General features: G+C 39.8%; 1 protein-coding gene across 3 annotated transcripts in view; it reads right to left on the bottom strand.

Moving 5' to 3' along the window:
* The window catches only part of FRMD6 (FERM domain containing 6), a 73917-nt gene extending 50567 nt beyond the window's left edge, over nucleotides 1-23350 (bottom strand). For 2 of the 3 annotated variants that reach the window (XM_061182545.1, XM_061182548.1), the window contains exon 1: nucleotides 23272-23350. The gene's annotated coding sequence lies outside the window, so the exon portion shown is untranslated. The remainder of the gene's footprint in view (nucleotides 1-23271) is intronic. The other variant, XM_061182547.1, reaches the window with a different exon arrangement.
* Between the last annotated feature and the right edge of the window lie 467 nt (nucleotides 23351-23817).

The following is a 23817-nucleotide window of genomic DNA, read 5'->3' as shown; positions in this document are numbered from 1 at the left end:
CTCCAAAGAAGACAGACAAAGGGCAAATGAGGATTTGAAAAGATACTCCACATTATTAGTCATTAGGAAAGTGTAAACAAAAACCACAGTGAGATACCACTACACACTCACAAGAATGGTTAAAATTAAAAAGACTGAATACCAAGTCTTGCTGAGAATTTGGAGCAACTAGAACTCTTAGACACCGCTGGTGGGAATGTTAAATGATACAGTCACCTTGGAAAACAATTTGACAATTTCTCATAAAACTAAATTCATTTATCACGCAACTCAGGTATCTCATTCTTAGGTATTTGCCCTAGAGAAATGAAAAGATATGTCACCAAAGACTTACACATGAATGTTCATAGTAATTTCATTCATAACAGGTCCAAACTGGAAACAATCCAAATATCCATTAATAACAGATGAACGAATAAACATATTGTAACAACTGAATAATACCCAACAATAAAAAGGAACTACTGATACATGCAACAAAATGGATGAATCTGAAAAGCATTTTGCTAAGTGAAAGAAATCAGATATAAAAGCAAGGAAGAAAAAACTAGATGCCATATGATTCCATTTATATGAAATTATATAAAAGGCAAAACTAAAGATGAGTAGTTGTCAGGGATGGGGAGGTAAGGGGAAAAGGCAGAGAAGAGAGGAAGTGGTGGTGGGGGAGAGGCTAAAAGATGGCTGTAAAAAACTTTTTGGCAGGACAAAAATGATCTTTATCTTGATTGTGACACTGGTTACATGATTATATACATTTGTCAAAAGTCATCAAATTATCTACTTAAAATTTGGGAACTTTATTTTTATTGTATGTAATTCATATCATTAAAAAATGCTAATTTAAAAAAATTTTAATGAATCTACACGTTCATTAAAGTGCCTTACGTGTTAAGTAATACATCACCTCAAACCCTTCACTGCATGACACAGAGCATAAACAAAAGTGAAACAATACATTAGGTAAACTGGCTAAATCCATGGCTTCAAAAAGTTTAAACCAGACCTTAGAATTAAAATGTAGGAAGTCACAGTGATTTGGAAATAGACTATAATTTTAAAGGATACTAAGTAAAAACAAAGGTTGGCCTTTTATGTTTATCAAAGGTTACCATCCAGCAAGAATTCTGGAGAGACAAAAGAAAATTTCTTGTTAAAAATTGCAATAGCAGAGTTTTTAATAGGTAGTATTTCACTTGTCACATGGTATAACTGTTCATTTGTTTGTCTGTCTCCCCTCATCAACCAGGCTCTAACTTCTAGAGGACAGGTCCATGCATTGTTCATCACTGAATTTCTAGCAAACTGCTTGGCACATAAATGATTGTTGAATGAAAGAATGAACTGCAGATATTCTCATGCTAAATTAGGTTTCTTCTCCAAAGTCCACATGTAAGTAAAACTTCCTGCAGGAGGACATATGGTAGATGCACTTCCATAAAACATTAGCACTATTGTATTCAAGCTTCAGAGCATTCTTTATTGCAATTTAAAAATTATGAAGTTCTAAAGAGAAATCAGGCAACTGTATTTAATGTCTCACCTTTAAATATATGATGTGCAATCATTTCAAAAAATCTTTAATTTCCCTTTACTAGAACAGGTTCAAGATGGTGGAGTAGAAGGACGTGCCCTCACTTCCTCCTGGGAGAGCACTGGAATCACAACTAACTGCTGAACAATCATCGACAGGAATACACTGGAACTCACCAAAAAAGATACCTCACATCCAAAGACAAAGGAGAAGCTGCAATGAGACGGTACGAGGCGCGCAATCACAATAAAATCAAATCCCATAACTGCTGGGTGCGTGACTCACAAACTGGAGAACAATTATACCACAGAAATCCACCCAATGGAGTGAAGGTTCTGAGCCCCACGTCAGGCTTCACAACCTGGGGGTCTGGTAACGGGAGGAGGAATTCCTAGAGAATCAGACTTTGAAGGGAAGCAGGATTTGACTGCAGGACTTTGACAGGACTGGGGGAAACAGAAACTCCACTCTAGGAGGGCACACACAAAGTAGTGTGGGCATCGGGACCCAAGGGAAGGAGCAGTGACCCCTTAGGAGACTGAACCAGACGTACCTGCTAGTGTTGGAGAGTCCCCTGCAGAGGTGGGGGGTGGCTCTGTCTCACTGTGAGGACAAGGACACTGGCAGCAGAAGTTCTGGGAAGTACTCCTTGGCATCAGTCCTCCCAGAGTCCGCCATTAGCTCCACCAAAGAGCTCAGGTAGGCTCCAGTGTTGGGTAGCCTCAGGCCAAACAACCAACAGGGCGGGAACCCAGCCCCACCCATCAGCAGGCAAACGGATTAAAGTTTTACTGAGCTCTGCCCACCAGAGCAACAAACAGCCAGCTCTACCCACCACCAGTCCCTCCCATCAGGAAACTTGCACAAGCCTCTTAGATAGCCTCATCCACCACAGGGCAGACAGCAGAAGCAAGAAGAACTACAATCCTACAGCCTGTGGATCAAAAACGACGTTCACAGAAAGACAAGATGAAAAGGCAGAGGGTTATGTACCAGATGAAGGAACAAGATAAAACCCCAGAAAGACAACTAAATGAAGTGGAGATAGGCAACCTTCCAGAAAAAGAATTCAGAAAAATGATAGTGAAGATGATCCAGGACCTCGGAAAAAGAATGGAGGCAAAGATCGAGACGATGCAAGAAATGTTTAACAAAGACCTAGAAGAATTAAAGAACAAACACCTAGAAGAATTAAAGAACAAACAGAGAGGAACAATACAATAACTGAAATGAAAAATACACTAGAAGGAATCAATAGCAGAATAACTGAGGCAGAAGAATGGATAAGTGACCTGGAAGACAGAATGGTGGAATTCACTGCTGCAGAACAGAATAAAGAAAAAAGAATGAAAAGAATTGAACACAGCCTAAGAGACCTCTGGGACAACATTAAATGCAACAACATTCGCATTATAGGGGTCCCAGAAGGAGAAGAGAGAGAGAAAGGACCCAAGAAAGTATTTGAAGAGATTACAGTCGAAAACTTCCCTAACATGGGAAAGGAAATAGCCACCCAAGTCCAGGAAGCACAAAGAGTCCCAGGCAGGATAAACCCAAGGAGAAACACACTGAGACACATAGTAATCAAACTGGCAAAAATTAAAGATTAAAAATCTTCCAACAAACAAAAGTCCAGGACCAGATGGCTTCACAGGTGAATTCTATCAAACATTTAGAGAAGAGTTAACACCCATCCTTCTCACACTGTTCCAAAAAATTGCAGAGGAAGGAACACTCCCAAACTCATTCTATGAGGCCACCATCACCCTGATACCAAAACCAGACAAAGATACTACAAAAAAAGAAAATTACAGACCAATATCACTGATGAATATAGATGCAAAAATCCTCAACAAAATACTAGCAAACAGAATCCAACAACACATTAAAAGGATCATACACCATGATCAAGTGGGATTTATCCCAGGGATGCAAGGATTCTTCAATATACGCAAATCAATCAATGTGATACACCATATTAACAAATTGAGGAATAAAAACCATATGATCATCTCAATAGATGGAGAAAACGCTTTTGACAAAATTCAACAGCCATTTATGATAAAACTCTCCAGAAAGTGGGCATAGAGGGAACCCATCTCAACATTATAAAGGCCATACACGACCAACCCACAGCAAACATCATTCTCAATGGTGAAAAACTGAAAGCATTTCCTCTAAGATCAAGAACAAAACATGGATGTCCACTCTCACTACTATTATTCAACATAGTTCTGGAAGTCCTAGCCACGGCAATCAGAGAAGAAAAAGAAATAAAAGGAATATAAATTGGAAAAGAAGAAGTAAAACTGTCACTGTTTGCAGATGACATAATACTATACATAGAGAATCCTAAAGATGCCACCAGAAAACTACTAGAACTAACCAATGAATCTGGTAAAGCTGCAGGATACAAAATTAATGCACAGAAATCTCTTGCATTCCTATACACCAATGATGAAAAATCTGAAAGAGAAATTAAGGAAACACTCCCATTTACCAATGCAACAAAAAGAATAAAATATCTAGGAATAAACCTACCTAGGGAGACAAAAGACCTGTATGCAGAAAACTATAAGACACTGATGAAAGAAATTAAAGACGATACAAACAGATGGAGAGATATACCATGTTCTTGGATTAGAAGAATCAATATTGTGAAAATGACTATACTACCCAAAGCAATCTACAGATTCAATGCAATCCCTATCAAATTACCAATGGCATTTTTTACAGAACTAGAACAAAAAATCTTAAAATTTGTATGGAGACACAAAAGACCCCGAATAGCCAAAGCAGTCTTGAGGGAAAAAAACGGAGCTGGAGGAATCAGACTCCCTGACTTCAGACTAAACTACAAAGCTACAGTAATCAAGACAATATGGTACTGGCACAAAAAAAGAAATATAGATCAATGCAACACGATAGAAAGCCCAGAGATAAACCCACGAACCCATGGTCAACTAATCTATGACAAAGGAGGCAAGGATATACAATGGAGAAAAGACAGCCTCTTCAATAAATGGTGCTGGGAAAACTGGACAGCTATATGTAAAAGAATGAAATGAGAACACTCCCTAACACCATACACAAAAATAAACTCAAAATGGATTACAGACCTAAATGTAAGACTGGACACTATAAAACTCTTAGAGGAAAACAAAGGAAGAACACTCTTCGACATAAATCACAGCAAGATCTTTTTTGTTCCACCTCCTAGAGTAATGGAAATAAAAACAAAAATAAACAAATGGGACCTAATGAAACTTAAAAACTTTTGCAAAGCAAAGGAAACTACAAACAAGACAACCATCAGAATGGGAGAAAATATTTGCAAACGAATCAATGGACAAAGGATGAATCTCCAAAATATATAAACAGTTCATGCAGCTCAAAATTTAAAAAACAAACAACTCAATCCAAAAATGGGCAGAAGACGTAAACAGACATTTCTCCAAAGAAGACATACAGATGGCCAAGAAGCACATGAAAAGTTGCTCAACATCGCTAATTATTGGAGAAATGCACATCAAAACTACTATGAGGTATCACCTCACACCAGTTAGAATGGGCATCATCAGAAAATCTACAAACAACAAATGCTGGAGAGGGTGTGGAGAAAAGGGAACCCTCTTGCACTGTTGGTGGGAATGTAAATTGATACAGCCCTTATGGAGAACAGTATGGAGGTTCCTTAAAAAACTAAAAATAGAATTGCCATATGACCCAGCAATCCCACTACTGGGCATATACCCAGAGAAAACCATAATTCAAAAAGACACAGGCACCCCAATGTTCATTGCAGCACTATTTACAACAGCCAGGACATGGAAGCAACTTAAGTCCCCCTCAACAGATGAATGGATAAAGAAGATGTGGTACATATATACAATGGAATATTATTCAGCCATAAAAAGGAACGAAATTCGGTCATTTGTAGAAATGTGGATGGATCTACAGACTGTCACACAGAGTGAAGTAAGTCAGAAAGAGAAAAACAAATATCGTATATTAACGCATGTATGTGGAACCTAGAAAAATGGTACAGATGAACCGGTTTGCAGGGCAGAAACAGAAACACAGATGTAGAGAACAAACGTATGGACACCAAGGGGGGAAAGCGGTAGGGGGTGGGGGGGAGTGGTGGTGGGATGAATTGGGAGATTGGGATTGACAGGTATACACTAATATGTATAAAATGGATAACTAATAAGAACCTGCTGTATAAAAAATAAATAAAATTAAATAAAAAAAAAAGAGTGAACACATCAAATAACCATTGGACAAAATAGTAAAAAAAAAAAAAAAAATTTCTCTTTACTAACCAACCCTACAAATTAATAGAGATTTTTTCAAGGTAACAAAAGGATTGATAGTGTGAAATTTTATGCATATCTTGTTTTCTTCAGACAAAATCCAATGATCTGGAATTTTGTGCCAAGTTAAATGCATTATCATGGGAAGTAGAATGTTTGAAAAGATTATCCTGTCCAGTTCAGAATGACACAAAAATTCTCTATGGCAAAATCAACGTAAGCTAATTAAGGGCCACACGTTTAGTATCTGGCAGAAACTAAACTCACTTAAATAGGTAGTTAAAAAAAAAAAAGAAAAAAAGAAATCAAAATGTTGCACCATATTTTACAAACACTCTAGAAATGTTTTATCAACAGGGCAATTGTGACTGAGGTGGCAAGAAACAAGCACAGGTCCCAGAGTTAGAAGAAGAGTGTCATGTTCTGGTTTTGTCACAAACTGAATCAGGTAAAGGTGTCAAATCATACAAGTCATTTAACCTCCTCATCTGTAAAATGGAGAGACTATTACTTTGAGGACCAAATAAAGTAACCAAGTAAAAGTTCCATTTATTAGTAAAATAAAAAATGTCCTACAGATATACATTATTATGATGCTAGAAAATCTAGTTAAAGGAAATAAATGCTTACCTTCCATTAATTTTTTTTTTTTTTTGGCCATGCTGTGCTGCTTGCAGGATCACAGTTCTCTGACCAGGGATCGAACCCTGGGAGTGAAAGCGCTGAGTCCTAACCACTGGACCGTCAGGGAATTCCCACCTTCCTTTAATGTTTAAGTAAAAAATACCATACAGTATATGAATCGTGGTTCTTATATAATCTGATAAATAGTATGCATCCTTGCCCTACAAATGTGTCCATGCACACATACAGTACATTTGTGTTTAATTTTAGAATTAGAGTCTCTCTCTCATGACCTACAGTCTAGGTTAAGCACCCTGCTGTAGGCTGGCCCAGGTACACTATGATAATTTCTACACTCTTCTTTCTCCTACGGTATCAGTAGTAAATGACAATCCAGATAACTGTGATAAGACTTCGAGGTGTGTCTATACAGTATATCACATTTACAAAGCACTTTCAAATACATTATTTCATCTTAGTAGTATATTCCAGTTGCTAATAATTCTTTAAGATCCATGGCCTCACTCAAATATCAGATATAATTTAACTTCCTAACTGTAATTTATTATAATACCAAACTATAATGGTAGTTAGAATTCTTAATCATACTGTATGGCTATATTTCTATCTACATTTAGGCAGAAAAATCTCACTAATTAAGGTGCATAAACATTTATGAAAATCTATTTTATTTTACATTTTAGCATCTCAGAGAATTGAAAAAACACCATTTGTAATTATTCTTATGATTATATATAATTATTCTCATAATCAAACATTTAAAATATATAATATGATTTTTTAAATTACCATAGGAACCTCATCAATAACATCTCAATATTTTTGAGGAAAATGTTCTATTTTATAGCTACATTCTATTGGTAATCTTCAAAATTCAATCTTTATTTATAGTTTTTGAAAATTTAAACAAAATATCTTTCAATTCTACATTAAATTTAACTACATGTTACTTTTATTCATATTTTACTCATATGTCAGACTTGGAAGGTACATACTTGACTTTCATAAATACATTTTTAAGTTTGCTTTATGGGTCAAACTGTTCCCCCTGGCTTGTGGAAGGTTTAAATTCATAAAAGTACTCACAAAGTAACTTTATTAATATCCTCAGGGGGAAACACACACACACACACACACACACACACACACACACACACACACACACAGTAAAATAAACTAGGAAGGGGTGGAATCTCTATACATGATTTTAGTTAATTTCTCCTTATCCCAATATAAAACATACCATATGCAGAGATTTTGTTTTCTGTAAGAATAGAGGACACACAAGTGGACAGATGAAGCAGGAACAGAACACAGAAGAGGGATGAAGAAGTAGAGGTCAGGGGAAGCTAAAACTCCTATTTCCAAGGAAGTCAAGGCAACAGCAGAGAAGATGGGTGGCCCAGCAACACGAAAGTTTTATAATTAAATAATCCCAACTTTTTGTGTTTTTTGCCCCTAATCTGAAAGAAAGGTAAGACCAATATAAACTCCTTAATAATAAAATATGACATCCATTATCATCTCATTCCTAGGCCACGGGGCCAAGCATATCAACCCAAATGGTCAGAGGTCCATGTCAATTTAAGATTACCTCCTCATGGACAACTTGATCACCACAACATGAGTGGACACCACCACCTGTCAAGCCAAGGAGAAAAAACTGCAGGAATGGTCAAGTGGACATTTTCAATGGATTAAGCTTATGCCTTGGCCAACCCCAGAAAAGCAGAGGAAATCTGTGCACACTCTACCTTCCTTATGCTCACAGAAAACTGATGGCATGAGGAAACAAGAAACCCTGTTCTTTCGCAGGCCAGGAAGAAACCCCAAATTAAGGCATTTCAAAAGAGACCTTGCCTTTCTGCATCGAGAAATCACAGATAATTTCTATCACTGCATTCTATTGTTAATGTTAAAAACCCAATCTTATGCTCTTTTGAAAGTTTAAGAAACAAAATTTGTATTTTCACAGGCTTTTGAAAATTTAAGCAACACAATGTGTATTTTTGAATGCCAACATTAAATCTGAATACACATGACTGTTACGGGAAGAGTTATATTTTACTTATATGTCAGACTTGGGAAATAGGCATATGGGTTTTCATAAACACATTTCTGTTACTTTTTTTAATGGGTCAAATGCCTCCCTGACTTGCTGAAGGTTCAAATCTACATGATGGTTCTCTCACCTTATAGAGATCAGAAAGAATAAAGCTGTAATCCTGTTGGGCTTAAGTCAAGAGCCAGCACTTTTCTAGGAGCTATGGAAGAATTCAGGAGAGGGGGAAATGCAGCATCTTGTCTGTCCTCAAACAGCTTACTGCCTACATGGAAGATGTGACTAACCTTAGTAATGCAGAAAATAACATCATACCAGAAAAAGATACACAAACAGGAGTCCCACTACAACATGTCTGGTCAGGATTCAAAGCACTAGAAAATGGAATTCAGATGACCACTAACCAGCCTACCCAAGCCCCCAAATAAAATTTTATATCCTTTCCCATCCCCTTGCCAATTGAGTATATATTTCGAAGTCTCCTCAGTAGAAAATAGATTATACATTAAAATGCATTAATTTAACTCCTGTATCTATAATATACTGATTACAAATTTCCTGAAAACGTATTGGTCAGAAACATGAGTCTAGTTCAAGAATCCATAAGCCAATTATTAAAGGAAGTTTTGTTCTGGGACTTCCCTGGTGGTGCAGTGGTTAAGAATCTGCCTTCCAATGCAGGGGACGCAGGTTCGATCCCTGATCAGGGAACTCGATCCCACATGCATGCCACAACTAAGAGTTCACATGCCACAGCTAAGGAGCCTGCAAGCCGCAATTAAGACCTAGCACAACCAAAAATAAATAAATAAAATAAAAATAAAATAAAATAAAAAATAAATAAAGGAAGTTTCGTTCTATGTTATGAATAAAATAACTTCCATTAGCTTTTCCTGCTAGGTTTTAATCGACAACCGAAATTTACAAAAATTTATCTTTACATTTCTCCAGGCACCAGTAACAGCAAATAATTTAGTAAATGACAAATTATCAGTTCAACATCCTTTCTACAGATTTAAAATGAATGTGGGCTCAGTTAATGAATATTTGAAGTTAAAAAGATTTTATTTTAAACAGATTTATTTGGAATTTATTTTAAATTGTACGTGACACTTGACATTTCTTAAAAACTATGCCCTGATCTGATTTCCTTGCATTTCCTTAAGATCACATTTAAAACTCTTGGGTTTATTTGAACTAAACCTTCCTTAAGTATGGTGATTTTTCTGAATCTCCTTTTATAATTAGCAAGTGACATGAGTTTCTCAACAAAGATTTCAAAAGTGGCACCACTGCGGCTGACCTTTGTTTCAGTGTGACAATAAACCATGCAAAAAATTAACTTTACCACTATATTTAGATGGGTTAAGTATAAAATTCTATTTTCCTTAGGAAAAAACACTTAAAGCATGTCTGACTGTTGTGATAAAATATATGCAACCACACAAAATTCCACTCTATTTTTTGGCTCACACTTGTCACTAACTTTACTGCTGAGGTTTTTCATGACACCACATTACCTCACTCCAAGATCAGACTGATAAACTATTAATATTTCTCAGTCATGGGCTTACAAGTATAAAATTAAGGTACTATCCACTGGTTACTCTTGAAGGGATAAATCAGTTTATTTTTTATATCCTATTTTTGAAAGTCATAAGAAAAGTTCTTACTACAAATGCCTTTGAAATAATTAGTGTCATAAAACAAAAGTTGTTTTGCAAGTTAGCTACATTGGAAATTTCTAGCTCAATTTCCCTTTTCCCTTTTGTTTACTTAAACAGAGTTCAACTCAAGTATTAAACAAAGACTCTAGTGCTATAAATTATAATTTTTATCATTAATGCAATGTCTACAGCCAAAGGTAAATTCTTTGGAAAAGTTTTTTTTTTTAAGCTCTTATTTTGTTACATAAATTACCCCTTAATTTATTTGTTTCTAAGGTTAAATTTTTACCTTCAGAATATTTTACAAACTGCTATGGAATTATGAGAAAGTCAAGGAGTTTAGAATTCAGTCGTGTTATACGCCATACTGCAGCCCCTGCCCCCAGACCAGAGTACTCTGTTATAAGGTCTCAGAACACGCCCTACTTCTTAATACTTATCAAAATTGAACAATTATATACTCCATTATTTAATATCTGCCTTTCCAGCTAAAAGTTTCTGAAGAGCAGGTACCATCATGCTTGTCAAGTTCACACATCTCCAGGGCCTTCCGTATAGTGTACACACTATTTGCCAAATGAATGAGAAAATAAGCCATGTAAAACAATAATAGCCATTAGAAAGAAGCATACCTGAAATAAATAAAATGGTATGTTGTAATGACCCATTTATTTGGAAACTTCATTCATCTGCCTAACAGAATCAGAGAATTGGCAATAAATGAGGTGTTTAGTGAATTAATACTCAATTAGATTACATAAATGTGATTACAAAGCTACAAAGGAATGGACATAGTAAATTAAGAAAGTCCTATTTGAGGAAGTAGACTTTATACAAGATTTTGATACTTTCTAATCTTTTTACAGCATCATAATAATCATATATTACCATACACTGGAAGCTAAATCTAAGCAATAGTTAATCTATTAAATCTAAAATAAACTTGATAGGCACTAGTAAATTCTAAGATATAGTTGTTGCCCTCAAGAAAATTCTAATACAGTTGAGAAGCTAGGAAATATATATAAAAGGATGACTTATACAAAGTAGCATGTGCTCTGTTTCCATCAAGTGGTACAGGCAATAAGCAGCTCAGTTCAGTGGAAGGGGTAGAGGAAGCATGACCCAGACGAACTGTGTATGTGTTTGACGGGACAAAGGGCAGAACAATTTGGCTAGACTTAAGGAGCTTCGAGATGACACTGGAAAATAAGTATTTACAACAGGAGGACAGCAAACTCACATGCCTACAGGGACAGTTAACATCGGAATGAAGCCTGCAGGATGAAAAATGTCAACAGACACCTGGTCTCAATGTTGGAAGCAAGAGGATCTCTGTTGGGGACAACGGGGGATTGCAGAGCACACACCCGTATAAAAAGGGAAGCTGCTATGTTGCTCCAACAGATCATTGCCATGCCTTCTAGTTTTTTAAGAAAATGTGTAAAATTCAATTTTTTTAAATTTAAAGTTTCTCAATTTTTAAATGCTGGAAAATAGATGTTTTCAACACTGTGTTAAAACCAAAACATGTCTGTAGCCAATCTTGCTGGTGCGCCACAGGCTTGCAACTCTGGTTTGGCATGTCGAACTCCACGCTAAGAGATCTGGAGTTCATTCTGTAGTCAATGACTTAAGAGACCTAGCATTTATTTCATAATTTGCTTAGTTTTATACCTCTGCACGCTCCAGTATTTAACCATGTAAAACACTCACCACTGCCAAATTATTTCACATTGGCCTTGTGTTAAGTATTTCACTGTTACAGGCCAATTTCATTCATTTAATTAACTGTAGAGTGACTTGTAAGTTTCAGCTGGAACAACATTCAAAATGATACTAATAAAACAGTGTTGACAGAGCAGTACCTCAGAGAATGCTGACATTATATGTGTATACCACAACCCACTAGAAACACACATATAATCACTGGAGCTCCACTTCTCAAAAAACATGTGCCATAATCCACTACAAATGACAAGTCCTTACCCTTTCCAGCATTTTCCCATAATCAGCAGCTTTCTAAAGACTATTACCATACAGTACTTTCATTACCAAGCAGCACTCAAATATATGTAACAATGTTTTAATTCTACCAATCACTATAAGCTTTTAACTACCCAAAAACAATATTTAAGCATTAAAGGCCTATGTTTTAGCATTTTAATAAGCTTAGAGAAACAAAAGATAATTAGTATCAGAGACCTGTTGATTCTTTCTGATGATAGTATTACAGAAAGTTAGAATTATAATTCAAAGGTAATTCCCAGACGAGAAAATTCTTAGTGCATAATTATGATATAAAATACAGAACTATGAAAATTGCTTAATCACATGCCTTGAAATAATATTCACAATGAAAGTCATCAAAGCATAAAAGAAATATTAAACAAGCAAAGTTTCTATTACTCAATTTGCTCTGGCCCCTGGGAACCCCTAACCTGAGCCATCCGTTCCAGGAATGAAGGTTTTCAGGCTGGTGGAGTACCATGACGTATAGACTGGCCAGCTCAAACCTATCAGTGTTGCTGAAAGAGAAGCCAACTCAAAACACATGTCTCACTGGGGCTCTGTTTTATCCTTTTCATATGAAATGATTAATGGGTTGAATTAAAGAACATGTTGTCACTAGAAACAAAACAAAACGATCCTACCATACACTGTACTAGTGGGAAACTCAAAGGCTCCCCATCCCTGTCAGAACCCGTTGAAGACCCTCATGGCCCCCAGCATTCTGAAGTCCCACCCCGCATTTTATCAGACATATTAAAATGTACTCACATACAATATTGAATATTTATAGTATAAGAAACTGAACTGAAAATAAGAATCATCTTTCAGAAGCTTTTCATTCTTGAGCCCACTCCAGCCGGGTTTTTGTCCCCACCCTGCCACTAATACAGCTCTTGTCAAGGTCACCAGTGACCTCAAGGTTGTTAAATCCAATGAGCAACTCTCAGTCTTCAAGCTACTTGACTTGACACGACACCACTGAATCATTCTCTCCTCCCTGAGATGCTTTCTTTAGTGGATTTCAGGTATATGCTTTTAATTTCCCTCCTGCCCTTCTGACTGCTCCTTCTCAGTCTTCTCTACTGGTTCCTCCTTATCAACTCACTCTCTAAAGCCTCAAGTGCCTCAGGCTCAGCCCAAGCCCCTCATCACAGAAAAAGTAACTCATAGTTCCTTCTTCCCATGGTGTGGGTCAGTAGAATTAATATCTACTAATAATAACACTGTTACTTAGGGAATGGAAACAATTAGGTCCACTATGTCAGAAATATGTGCATAATTCCTTTGGCTTAAGATACATTCTTATGAGACTTCTCTTTTCCACAAACTATAAATATGGATATGACCCAAGGCTTGGTCCACGGACTGCTTTCCCTGTCTACATACATTCCCTATATGATTTCATCCAAAGCCTGCTGGCGACTTCCAAATTTCTATCTCTAGCCTGGACGTCTTCCATAAACTCCAGATTCCTAAATCCAACAAGCTTCTCAACTTCTCCATTTGGAAGGTGAATATAACATGTCCAAAATGGCTCTTGGTTATCCTTCCCAAACCGGCTCCTCCATCAGATCCCCATCTCAGTTCATGGCAACTCCATAACTATGCAAAAAGCCTTGGTGTTATCCTTCCTCTGATCGCTATTTCTCATATCCCTCAAACCAGGAAATCTTATTGTTTCGACCTATAAAATAAATCTTGGTCATTTCTCACCACCTCCTCCACTGCTACTGGCATCTCTCAACTGGATTATTGCCAACAGCGGCTAACTCGTATCCCTGCTTCCCAGGACCACCCCACTCCATTTTTCAATCTCAACACAGCCGTCAGTGATTCTATTAAAATGCAAGTCAAATCACCTTACTCTTCTGCTCAAAACTCTCCAGTGACTCCCCATTTCACTCAAAGTAAAAGCCAAAGTTCTTAAAATGGTCCACCAGGCAGACCCTACGTGATAAGCTCCCCAAACCTCTATAACTTCATCTACTGCTACTTTGTGGCCTTCTCACTGGTCCTGGAACAGACCAGGCACACTTCTGCCCAAGGCCTTCGCTGGTCCCTCTGCTGGAACACTCTTCCCCCAGGTGTCTCTGTATGGCCACCTTCTTCCCTCATGTCATCTTCTCAGTGAGTCCTACCTTGACCATATTACTTGAAATTGCCAAAGGCCCTGCTTCCCTCCTCCAGCGCTCCTAATGTCCCTTACCTTGCTCTGCTTTTTCTTTTTCCAAACACACTACTTTCTAAAATACTACAGCTTTGTTATGTTTAGTGTTTGCCTCCTAATAGGATATAAGCTCCATAAAGGCCAGATTATTTTCTTTATTTTGTTCACTGACGTAGCTATGGGGCCTAGAACAGTGTCTAGCACACAGTAGGCATGTATTATGTTGAATGAATGAATGAATTTAATTAAACATTTAATAGTTTCAATTTCATAATTTTCTTTTAATATTTGAGACTTTTACCAAATCCTGAACATTTCTGTTGCTCCTAGAAAAGGTCCTTTGTACTTGAGGAATACAAAAATCCCAGCCTGACCTCCTGACCCAACCCAAATCCAGCAGCCCCAGGGAAGCTAGGGCCATCCTACCTTTGGCCATCATTGGTTCTGCTCCTGGAGTCCACTTAGCACTTACTGGGAAATATCTAATACCTCTCCAAACACATATATTTTGTTCCCCCACCAAGACAAGAAACCCTTTGGCAGGACTTGCAGTAAGTATTCAACACAGTCCTGGATACTTCATACATAAGCAAAACCTGTTGAGGGACCTGGTGAACATTTTTAAAGTATTAAGTTTATTAAGTTCAAGATATTACACAACACATAACAGGGCACAGGGTTATCTGGGGTAGGCCCCCCTTTTAATGAACAGAGCAGAATGACACCATGATTATTCTGGACCATTCTGTGCCTATTTTGACTGGGTTTGTAATTATGCTATTTAGATGTAAATGTGTCTTTCTAATGTGCTTAAGTTTGTTTTTCTTAAAAACTCCTTTGAAACTTTCAGACTATTAATTTTCTTTGAATGAATGGTTTAAAAATCTTAAGTTTTGGGCCTAACAGAAAATCGTAAAGGGGTCTGGCCCACATTTTATAAACTGTGCCAATGGTGGGGCGTGGGGCTGGGAGGAAGAAACAATTGCTTTATCCCAATAATAGTGGCTTTCTTAAAAAGGACTCACATGAAATCTACAGAGTACAAGAGAAAAAGACATGGGACACTGGTACTCTAAGTTTAAAAGTACTTTGTACAACATTATTCATCACAAAGAGAATTTTTTAAATCTGTAAATTTACTTTTTGGCAGCTGGAAAGAAATATTAGCAAGCAGGCAGAAGCTGCGGGAATGAGACTGCTGCAAATAGGAGAATTAGGAAAAATAACTCAGTTAGTGATCAGTGGGACATGCCAGCTATTCTTAGTGCAGCAGTATAGACTGCCCAATATCTGTAACTGAGAAATACTATAATTTGTTGCCTACTTAATGTGATCAAAACACAAAATAAAATCTTGTGAACAACTGCTTGTAAACAAAAGCTTAGGGATTTCCAAGGGCTAGAAATCTTTGTATACATCATTTCTTTTTGTGTTAAGTAATAAAAGCCAACTTTTCTTGACTGTTTACTATGTGTCACACCATGGCACTTGCTTTACATGTGCTATTTCACTTAATCAAAACAACCCTGTGAGATAGTTGCTATTATTATCTTCATTTTACAGATGAGGAAAAAGAGATTCAGAGAGTTAAGTAACTTCCCCAAGATTACACACTAGAAAACAGTGGAGCCCAGATTTGGACCCCAGAGAACTAATCTCAAAAATCTTGTTCTTAACGTTTATATTCTACTGCCTTTCTTCCATTTTGTCTTCAAAACTTATTACTCTTTTCTGTAGTAATTTCAGTGAGCAATTTGTCAGGCCCTATGGTGAGCACTCTTCCCCCAGGTATCTCTTATTTATCTCTTATTTGCTAAGATTATACATGCTAAGTTTTTGCTGTTATAAGCTGTATCTCATTTGAGTAGGATATGTTATTTACTACCCATTTATGAAACTTCAGGTTTTGCTTTTGTTATTTGTTTGTTTGTTTTACCTTTTTTTCACCTTCCTAATGAGCCTAAGTTGAAATTCTGAGTCTTTTCTTGAACCACGAAAATGTCCTTTTTCTCTTTAGGGAAACATGAAAGAAAGTATCTATACCAACAGTCTTCCTTCACAAGCACTTTGTTTTACCTATCAGATTTCTCATAATCCTATATTTTATTACAATAAGTGCTTCCTGGGAGCACTTATTACAATAATTGCCACAGATTTCAGCATCAGAATTTCACTGTTGTTTTTGGTAGACAGAGACCAGAAACTGGATGTTTCCAGGGATATTTAAGAAAAGATAACTTAAAGGGGGTGGGGGGGGCAGAATGGAGGAGAAAAGTGTATAGAAAGGAGGTGACATAACGGCAGGAAGAGGCAAAAAATATATGTTTATATATATTCTTATTCTTAAGAATAAACTATTCTGAAAATATTTAGAGAGCAGTCCTTTGAAACTGGGGTCAATCCTAGATTGTTTATGGATGAATAAAACAATGAGCCAGGAGGGACCTCAAGATATCACCTACTTGGCGCTTATAACCCAAAGTCTCACTGGAGAGCCCTAGTAGAGAGGAGAGAAGGAGAAAGGAGTTAAACAGAAATTCCAAGGGCTCTGTACTGGGGGCAGAGGCAGAGCAGGCTTGAGGAAGTATAATTCTGCCTCACTGGGCCACAGCTCCATTTTCTCTGGGCAGGTATGCTTCCATCTGAACTGAGCCACAGGATATCTTCGTGTGGATCAGGAAAGGGCACCCCATGTTCCAGGCCAGTGGACTCACTGCTTGGACAACAGAGTAGTGAGCTGGGTTTCAGCCCTCAGATGGCACTAGTCTAGACTAGACTGGAAGTCAGAAGCAGCTTCTACTCTTGGCACTGTCATTAGCTGTGAGACTCTGAGTCACTCAGTCTTTTGGATCTTCAGTCCCCTCACCTTTAAGAAATGAAGGGGCTAGCTGTCACCTAAGGTCCCTTCCCTTTTCCCAATTCTCAAGTGAAATCCGGCAATATCCAGTTGGTATATTCCGAAATGTGTCCCTGAAACACTAGGATTCTGTGGACTGAGTTGAGCCTTTATTGTTTGTGTGATATTGTATTTTTTTCTCTCACGTTTCTGATGTATTTTTTTCTTTTAATCTTAAGATTACTCTTCTTTCAATTCCAAACTGCTTGATTTTTCTTGAGCCATCAAAAGGTCAAGCCCCACACATCAGCCCCAAACTACCCAAATGTCTATCAACAGAATGGATAACTAAACTAGGTATATTTATTCACAGAAATAAAAGAAAAAAGAAGTACTGCTACCTGAATCAGTTTGGACATGACACCACGTTGAGTTAAAAAAGACACGAAAAAGAACTTATACTTGATTGCATTCAAATGCAGCCCAAGAGGGGCTTCCCTGGTGGCGCAGTGGTTAAGAATCCGCCTGCCAATGCAGGGGACACGGGTTCGAACCCTGGTCCGGGAAGATCCCACATGCCGCGGAGCAACCAAGCCCGTGCGCCACAACGACTGACCCTGCGCTCTACAGCCCGCAAGCCAAAACTATTGAAGCCCACGTGCCACAACTACTGAGCCCGCACACCTAGAGCCTGTGCTCCGCAACAAGAGAAGCCATCGCGATGAGAAGCCCGCGAACCACAATGAAGAGTAGCCCCCGCTCACCGCAACTAGAGAAAGCCCGTGTGCAGCAACGAAGACCCAACACAGCCAAAAGTAAATAAGTAAAATAAATAAATTTTTTTAAAAATTAAGAAAAATAAATGAATGCAACCCTAAAACAGGTTAAAACTATCCTACGGCAGTAAAAGTCAGAATAGTGGTCATCCTTGGGGCAGGGATTATGACTGCAAGAAACTTGGAGCTGGGGCGGGGGGCGGAGGGGGGGGGGTGTGCCTGGTAAGGTTCTGTTTCTTGATTTGGATGCTGGTTGCCTAGATATGATCACTTTGTGCCGTACACTTCTGATCTGTGCATTTTTCTGGCTGTATGTAATTATTCAGGAACAAGTTCAAAGAAATAAAGCCACAGGGACACCCACTCCCTCCAAACAAAAGCCATCCACTAAAACTGGACAGTGTAAGTACTGCTACCTGTAGGGAGAAAATTAATTACATTTCATTTAATGTGAATCAGACAAAGAACCACCTGAGAAGCTAAGTGAGAAACATCATTAATTTCCTAAAATCTTCATCCAGAATTTCCTTGATTTTTATAATGATTTCCTCCCTCACATGAAACTGTGGCTATAAGGTAGTAGAAAATATTGCTTTTCCCTCTACCTTCATATACCAGTAAAACATTTCTGCTCAAAGTTCTATAACATACATGTACAAAGGCAAAGTTATTAGAAAACATCTGAAAATATCCCAGGATAATCTAATTGGAATATGGAGGCTCAAAATAAATACTTTTGATCAGAATTATCCCAATTACCACATTAATGAAATGATTTGGTTAATGACCAGATCTCTACCTAGATTCTTGCTGTATAGATTAAACTCTGCTAGGTAAGGTCACATAGGTGGAGAAAGGCATTCCAGAAAACGCTGTGCTACAGACAACTCCAAGGAAGCTCCAGGAAAAAATGCCTTCTCCTTTGCTCTATGTTTGGTTTATCCATGAATGTTTCGGCACAACACTTTCCTCCTTACGTTATACCAGCTGTCAGATCAGTGATTTCTTTCCCCTCCCCAGTGTTCTAGGATCCCTCTTTGATCAATATGGTATACTGCATGACTGCTCCATTTGATACATATGAAAAGTGATAGTACACAAAGTTGCATCAGAAGTAATTACACCACTAAATCATATAAGATAACTGGAAACACAGATGGCTTGTTTTCACTCAAAATTTTATGATAACTTCAGCCAATATTGCTGTAGAGTCCCTCTGGTCCCACAGCATGGGGGGTGGGCATTAGCAGTTCTCCCAAATGCTGGAGGACTAATTAAATATTTCTCGAATCATTAGAACTTAGACAAAAAATGTTTCCAGCCTTTGAAATGGGAAGTGGGGGGGGGGGTATAAGGGGGAGAGGGGGAGCAGAGGACAGTAATAAGCATCCAGTCCCTGAATGCAATATTTAACACCAAACTAGTGATTCAACACAAATGCAGGCAAGGTTTCCAGCATAAATATCACTCCGCAGCACTATTTCATGTTGTATACAGACCTTATAGGGCACCTTAATTCTAATCCTTTTTTTTCTCAGCTAAAAAGATCTTCTTTAATTTACACTTTTAAATAGAAAGCTTTCCCTACTTCAGCCTTGCTCTCGATACTCATCCTTCTAAGTTTAGATTCTCCTTGCAATTCAATGCCCAGTATTCTACTTCTTCCTTCCTCTCAAATTATCCCTTTAACTTGTTTCTACTTATTTTTATAGGCCCCCAAAGCCTCTTCCTCAGAAGAATGTCCAATTCAAAAAGCCCTCTCAACTACTCCCTATATCAAAGTTTAACTACGTACGGAGACCAACAATACCATTTTTCCTGTTTGGGTTTCAGGAAAGATACATTTTAACTAAAATTTCATCACTCATAAATTCCTTCACTAAATCTTTCCTTTCCCCCCCTCCTACACTGGATTGTTTTATATACAATCGCAATGTACTCAAACACCCAAAATGTATAATTATATAATCATACAAAGACTTCCTAAAAATATATAATTTTAAATATATAACACACATCCTTTATAACTCTGGTATTAGGAGTACAAGCTAAAAAAATGCTGGAGTCTTCTTATTGTGTTTGCTGTTTCTTGTTGAGAAAGAACGGTAGAGGCTCATCATACAATTGCTATATCAGAGACCACAAACTGTTAACAACAAGATTCTACTGAAGATTGTAAACACATTTAAAACTTTTTCCTTTAAAAGAAGAAAGTTGGAATTGCATAAGCGAAAACCAAAGCTTCTATGCTTTGCCCATAAGGATACACAATTCTTATAACTGGAGTTTTGTACCTCTTAATTAAAAAAAAAAAGAAGAAGAAGAAGAATACACGATACTGATTACCTCCAGTTTCCCCATAGGATTCATCTACCAAACCAGGGCATTTATAAGGTTAGTATTAATGAGTAGTATGAAAAATCCATCTCTCTATAAATGCAGAAAACTTTCTATCCTTCAGAAGACTTGAAAAAATATTAAAATGACTTTAGAGAAGGCTGGTGAAATTTAGTTCTGAACTCAGAAAACCACCTAAGGGATAATTTGTGAATGCCATCTGGGATCCAGGCAGCCTCATCAACAAAAGGGAAAACTGGTTGAGATCATCCAAATCTAAAATTCACATACATTTTTACATCTGGACTGAATTAATCTTTTCTTGGTACCGGCTTTCATGTATTAAAATAATTGTTTGCAGGTTTTAGTTTTTTTTTAAAAAACCCACAGACTCAGAAATCAAAATCTGCAACATTCAAGTTGAAAACTACAAAGAATTCCTTTATCAAAAAAGTTACTTGTGAGACAGGACTCATTTACACTAAACTCTGAACTTGACAGCTCAGTCAAAAACAATTCTGTTTGAAACTTTCATTTCAAGCATCTGCAGCAAAAGGCTACATGGTCTATTATGTCATAAGTTCTGAAAGCCAAAAGCTTTGTAAGTGTAGTTAAAAGTGGAAACAAAGTTCAGAAATCAGAAAAGCTCTACAACCCGCCCCCCTCCCCCAATTCAACTAGACCAGCTGAATGAGTTTCTAAAGAACTTGTAGCTAAAAATTATTACCTAGCACATTGACATTTCGCTTTCAAAAGCAGCGGTCTTCATCCTGGCCCATTCAGTTTTCCTGTAGTGCCAGGAGCATCTTATATCTGCAAGTTCAAATTATGTATTTGAAGCTGGTAGCTTACCCCTGTTGCCCCACCAAAAAGGAGGGGGTAGAAACAGAGAAAGATTTCCTGTCCCTTGAAATGTTTGGGGCCCTGCAAGAACTGATTACTGTGGTCCATCAGTGTCAGATCTCAGGCACTCTTACAAGCAATTCAAAGGGGGGTGGGGGGGAATTAGTTCATATTACAGGCAGTCTGCTTTCTGGAAAAGATATCCTGCAGATAACTTGATACCAGATATCCCCTGGGGGACCCTTCTCATCTAATAATCCCAGAAGTCCATTTTAATATGAAATGTAAATCCAATATGTTTACAAACATACTGAAAGAGCATTCTAATGTCAGCTGTCTCATACTGTGGAGTATTTTCATTTTTAACGTAATACTTTTATTTCTCAAAACCACACCCAAGGAAAAATGATTAAGTGCCAGAAGTTTTATACGACAAAGGACAACAGCACAGGCTTCTGCTTTCCTGCCTCTCTCTTCTGGTCTTCTCCCCTCCCCCACTCTCTATCCTGCAGGCAGTTTGCCGGTCTTGGTGCTTGTTAAAATTACCTTCTACAATAGTTTCAGAATGCTGTAGATTCTGAAAAACTTCTGATACTTTAACACTGCTGAGCCTAAATTTACGCCCTGCTCTAAGAAGAGAAATCCAAAAGTCAAAAGCCTTTTTAATGACAGATGTACTACGGAAAATTTTCCCCACAAAGTTTTGATGCTGTGAAATATCAACTCCCTGAAATCACAGAAAGGAAATGACTTACATTCTTGCAAAATGAAGCCACTAGCAGTTTTATCCAACAGTATTCTCTAATCCCTAAACTACACCCTGTGGCAACGGGGAGTATTTGGTTCAAGGACTAAATTTAAATAGATGCTTATAAAACCAATAAACAAACATCGTCGGGTCCCAGAGAAGAAGAGACGGAATCCTACATGAGAAATCCAGCAAGAGATACTTTTTCTGCACACTCAAAAAGGCTGGAGAGCACAGGCAAGTTAAAAGCAACCCGAGAACGCTTGCTTAAGTTTTCCTTCCCCGCTGCGGGCAATGCACAACTCCTGAGGGAAATACTGGCAAAACAGATTTTTGCTAAGAAATCCAAACGAAAAGGGTGTCAAGGAGCTAATATTTCTTTGGACACTAGCTACACAACTGCACGGCCTGAAAATCCGCCAACTTTCATTTCAACTTTAAAATGGGCTTATTTTGACAGCTTTCCATTTTTTCCTGCCTTCAAGAAAACGCCCTCACCATTAGGTTATGCTGTCCCGGGACTGGAGGTGCTGCTATAATCCCTGTGGACCTCACCCGGTGGCTCCCAGCTGTCCATCCCTGACAGGTCGTGGCCCTCCCCGATCAGCAGCTGGGGGTCTCCTCTGCCCCGGGCCGGGCCTGCGCTCCGCCAGCTCCACCAGGAACCCAAATTCTGCAGGCCGCGCCCCCCACTCGCATCCCACCAAGGCCCCCTTCCGGCGTCGCCGAGCCCGAGCTCAGCCTCCGGCTCCCCCGACTAGGGGACGATGGGGCAGACCTCGCGCCTCAGGTCCCCTCCCGCAGTCGGGCTGCCCGGGCCGGCGCGCGCACAACAGGCGGCACCCAGGAATTCGGGGCTCAGGGGCTGGCCCCGCCACCGGGTCACAGCGACGGGGCGCGAAGGGCAGGCGCCCCAAGCCCAGGGCGCCGGCGACCACCGGGAAGCCGAGCACGGGCACCGAGCCCGGGGTCGCAGCCCACAGACCCGGCCGGCCTCCCGCCCTCGCCGCAGAAGCAGCCCCGGAGCTCCGCGCCTCCCCCGCCGCCCCGGGGCCCCGTCCTCCCTTCCCGGCGTGGGCGAGCTCCGACTCGCGGAAAAGCGACCTTCCAGCCCGGTGCCCGACGCCCAGAGCCGAGGCAGCGACGAGAAGGCGAAGAAAGACGCAGAGAAGGGGACACCGCCTGGGCTGGGGCTCGCGACTTCCAGAAGCCCTCCCGAAGTCCCGTCCAGCCACCGCCACCCGGCCGGCAAGGGGCACAGTGAGCGGCCGGGGCGCGGTGGCCGGGCTGGGGGGGGCGTCCTGGGGAGCCGGGTTCCTGGTCTTACCTCGGAGAAAGCTCGCAGCACCAGACGTCGGACTCCCGTCAGCACTCAGTGCCTTCCTGCGGCCGCCACGCCTGCCCCACTGCTCTCAGCCCCTTGGCCTGGGCAGCCGGACGAGTGCTCCGCGTCCGCCCCGCCCCTCGCCACGCCTCCCGCCCCGCCCCCCGAGGCTCCGCCCCCCCCGTCGGCCCAGAGGTGGCGGGGGCGGTGGCAGAGCCGCGGGAGCGGAGCTTGCAGCCGCACGTGGAGCGCCTGCAGGCCCCGCCCCGGGCCCAACCAAGCGTCCTGCGGAGGGGTGCCGCGAGTCGGGGGCGGGAGGAAGCCGAGGGCGCCACGCCTCCGGGGTCGGAGAGGGAGGCGAGCCGCAGACGGATGCTGTGTTAGGACCGCGGCGATCTAGGCCTTTCCCCGCGAGACGGAGACGGAGGCGCGAGGGGACACTGTCAGCTACCCCCCTTCTGGCCTAATGGCCCCTTCCGACGCGCGGACCCCCGCTCCCGGGGATCGCTCCCTCCGGAGCCCGGTTGGGCTGGCCGGGGGCGGCAATTT

The sequence above is a fragment of the Eubalaena glacialis genome, chromosome 2 (genome assembly GCF_028564815.1).
Source record: "Eubalaena glacialis isolate mEubGla1 chromosome 2, mEubGla1.1.hap2.+ XY, whole genome shotgun sequence".
Classification (NCBI taxonomy): Eukaryota; Metazoa; Chordata; class Mammalia; order Artiodactyla; family Balaenidae; genus Eubalaena; species Eubalaena glacialis.
Note: the sequence above shows the minus strand (reverse complement) of the source record. Positions and strands in the feature narration are given on the sequence as shown.